Source organism: Lathyrus oleraceus, chromosome 4, assembly GCF_024323335.1.
Source record: "Lathyrus oleraceus cultivar Zhongwan6 chromosome 4, CAAS_Psat_ZW6_1.0, whole genome shotgun sequence".
Lineage (NCBI taxonomy): Eukaryota > Viridiplantae > Streptophyta > Magnoliopsida > Fabales > Fabaceae > Lathyrus > Lathyrus oleraceus.
Window position 1 is genome coordinate 61,955,091 of NC_066582.1, and position 3,770 is coordinate 61,958,860.

The 3,770-nt window shown below is 40.0% G+C and overlaps 1 non-coding gene across 1 annotated transcript; it reads right to left on the reverse strand.

Annotated features, from left to right (window-relative positions):
• Positions 1 to 1,093: 1,093 nt before the first annotated feature.
• Positions 1,094 to 1,200, reverse strand: LOC127077920 (small nucleolar RNA R71). The gene has a single exon (XR_007787682.1). It is a non-coding gene; the product is annotated as a small nucleolar RNA R71 (small nucleolar RNA).
• Between the last annotated feature and the right edge of the window lie 2,570 nt (positions 1,201 to 3,770).

Genomic DNA, 3,770 nt, shown 5'->3' on the forward strand with positions numbered 1-3,770 from the left:
TTTCTCAAAAGGAGTTTCTATAGATTCTATTATTTTCAAAAGTGATTTTAGATTTAACGAAATAGTGAGAGCGTACGTTACAATATAAAGTCATAGTCTAATTCAACAGAGCGAGAGTTTGAGGAAAAGACTTTTAATTAATAGTGTCTACTGAAAAGACTTATTTTAAAATTAAGAAAAAGACCAACGAAGATTTGATTCCCTAATTACGACGAACTACATACCGATATCCATATTATTTGATATTTTATCTAGATCCAAATTTAGTTTTACTTTTCCCCCTAATCATTAAAGTATCATCCGCCTTAGCTTTACGCAGTAACCCTAGAAAAACGGTAGATCGATTCATTAAGTCCCTGTGGGATCGATATCTTTTAAAACTACGCGATTAGACTGTGCACTTGCAGTTAGTACCCCGATAGACTCACAAAGTCACGATCAAGTTTTTGGCGCCGTTGCCGGGGACTTTTATTTAGTCGATATCGTAACTCTTCTGTTACGCTGTAGAGACTAAGGCAATTTTTATTTTTTCCCTTTTTCGTTGATTTGTATGCCACACACTCGCTCACAAGGCGAGCCGTACTACTTACGAATCAACGACATTGAATGATATCTCCGATTATTACGACGAATTCGGGAGTATCGTGCTAGAAACAATCTTCCTCCAATCGAAATTCCTGATCTCAAAAATCTCCTTCCTTCGACGATACCAGCGATGGCCGAACCAGCTCGTGCTCTTCGAGATTACGCTGCTCCATCGCAGGATGAGCCGCATTCGAGTATTGCCCCACCCACAATCGAAGCGAACAACTTTGAACTTAAACCTTCGCTGTTGCAGGCAGTGCAACAGAATCAATTTTCTGGAAATCCTACCGAGGATCCAAACCTTCATTTATCCGTATTTGTCCAATACGCTGACACTGTTAAATTTAATGGTGTCACTTCAGAGGCAATTTGACTTCGTCTCTTTCCTTTCTCGTTAAGAGATAAAGCTAGAAGATGGCTTCAGTCTCTTCCTTCCAACTCAGTCACCACATGGAATGAGTTGAATAAAGTCTTTCTTGCCCGATATTTTCCTCCAAGCAAAACAGCTATGTTGAGAGCCCAGATAAATGGATTTAAGCAAAAAGATAACGAGTCTCTTTTCGAAGCATGGGAAAGATACAAGGACATGATGAGACTTTGCCCACACCATGGTTTAGAGGACTGGTTAGTAATTCACACCTTCTACAATGGTCTCTTGTACAACACAAGGCTAACAATAGACGCCGCCGTCGGTGGTGCGCTTATGGATAAACCTTACACCGACGCTTATCAACTTATCGAGAGCATGGCCCAAAATCATTACCAATGGGGAAGCGACCGGACAATGGTGGAAAAACCTCAAACGAAAGGTGGCATGTACGAGATAAGTAGCCTTGATCATGTTAATGCAAAAGTGGATGCTCTTGCCCAGAAAATTGGAAGTTTAAATGTATCACCTCCAGCCACCGTGGTTGCCGTAACTCAAAATTGTGAAGTCTGTGGAATTCAAGGTCACACCCCTACAGATTGTCAACTCCTAACAGGAATTCAAACAGAGCAGGTGAACTATGCTCAAGGAAATCCTTACTCGCATACCTATAACTCAAACTGGAAAAACCATCCTAATTTTTCATATAAAAGTAACAACGCTTTATACGCACCAGGTCAAGCTCCCAGTCAAGCTCCAGCTATACCTCCTGGATATCAAAAGCCGGCCCCATCTACACCTAACAATAACGTTCCTAGGAAACCCAATTTGGAAATCATGATGGAGAACTTCATAGCCTCTCAACAGCAAACCAATAAAGAGTTCTTAAACCAGAATGTACACACTAGCGAACAGATTAAACAACTAGCAAGTAAAGTAGATGCCCTGGCTACCCATAACAAAATGCTGGAAACATAAATCTCGCAAGTAGCTCAACAATAAGCGCCTACTGCTGCCCCAACAGGTACATTTCCTGGACAGCCCCGACCTAATCCGAAAGGCCATGCTCATGCAATTATATTACGAAGTGGTACAGAGGTAGAAGGACCATCTGACCCAAGGATTGAGAACCAAAACTCTAAAAAGTCAACTGAGGAAGAAGGTAAACCTAAGGAAAAGGAAGAGTGTAATAAGGAAACCGTAGAAAAAAAAGAACCTTATGTACCTCCACCGCCTTAGAAACCACCTATCCTTTATCCTCAAAGGCTAATTAAAACCAAAGTCGCGGGCCAATTTAAAAAATTTATTGACCTACTGAAACAATTAAACGTCACAATTCCTTTTACAGAAGCTATTACACAGATGCCCTCATATGCTAAGTTCTTAAAAGAAATTTTATCAAATAAAAGGAAACTTGAAGATAGCGAAACCGTTACACTCACTGCTGAGTGTAGCGCAATAGTCCAGAATATGCCTCCTAAACTTAAAGATCCTGGTAGTTTTTCTATACCCTGTCATATAGGAAAATTTGTCATAGATAAAGCTTTATGCGATTTAGGAGCCGGTATCAGTGTTATGCCCTTGTCCATATGCAAGAAACTTGAAATGGGAGAATTAAGACCAACTAAAATGTCTGTGCAATTAGCAGATCGTTCCGTTAGATATCCCGTAGGAATTCTTGAAAACGTTCCCGTGCGCATAGGTCAATTCTACATCCCCACCGATTTTATAATTATGGACATAAGAGAAGATGAAGTCACCCCCATTATATTGGGAAGACCCTTCTTAGCAACTGCCGGTGCTATCATAGACGTAAAACGAGGACGACTCACTTTCGAAGTAGGAGAAGAGAAAATTGAGTTTATTCTTTCCAAATTTTTGAAAGCACCTGCAATAGAAGACACATGTTACTTCATGGTTATCATCGATGAATGCATAAAAGAAACAGAATTAGAAAATGACGATTTGTCCGACTATCATGTAGAAGACAGACTGAACCAATGTTTAGCAATAACATCAGATCCTACGCAATGCCTTAAGAAACCAGCCCTCGACCTGAAAACACTTCCCAAAAATCTGAGATATGAATTCCTAGACTTAGAACTTGAACGACCAGTAATAGTCAATGCAGACCTAGGAAAACTTGAAACCGAAAAACTCCTACATATCTTAAGAAAATATCCAACCGCACTAGGATACAACATCACCGATCTTAAAGGGATAAGTCCTTCTATTTGTATGCACCGCATCATGTTAGAAGAAGACTGTAAGACTTCTAGGGAACATCAGAGGAGACTAAACCCGATCATGAGTGAGGTAGTAAAGAAGGAAGTAACGAAGTTATTAGAGGTAGGTATCATATATCCTATATCCTATAGCAAATGGGTTAGTCCTGTACACGTAGTACCAAAAAAGGGAGGTATAACAGTGATCGAAAATGAAAAAGGAGAAACTATAACCAAACGAATTGAATCGGGATGGAGAATGTGCATTGATTATAGAAAGCTAAACAAAGCAACCCGAAAAGATCATTTTCCTTTACCATTCATAGACCAGATGTTAGAACGACTAGCCAAGCATTCTCATTTCTGCTATCTGGACGGTTACTCAGGTTTCTTTCAAATACCAATTCATCCTGATGACCAAGAAAAGACAACGTTCATATGTCCTTTTGGTACCTTCGCTTATCGACGAATGTCGTTTGGCTTGTGCAATGCTCCTGCAACTTTCCAAAGGTGCATGATGGCAATATTCGCCGATTTTCTCGAAAACATCATGGAAGTCTTTATGGATGACTTTTCCGTATGCGGGCAAAGTT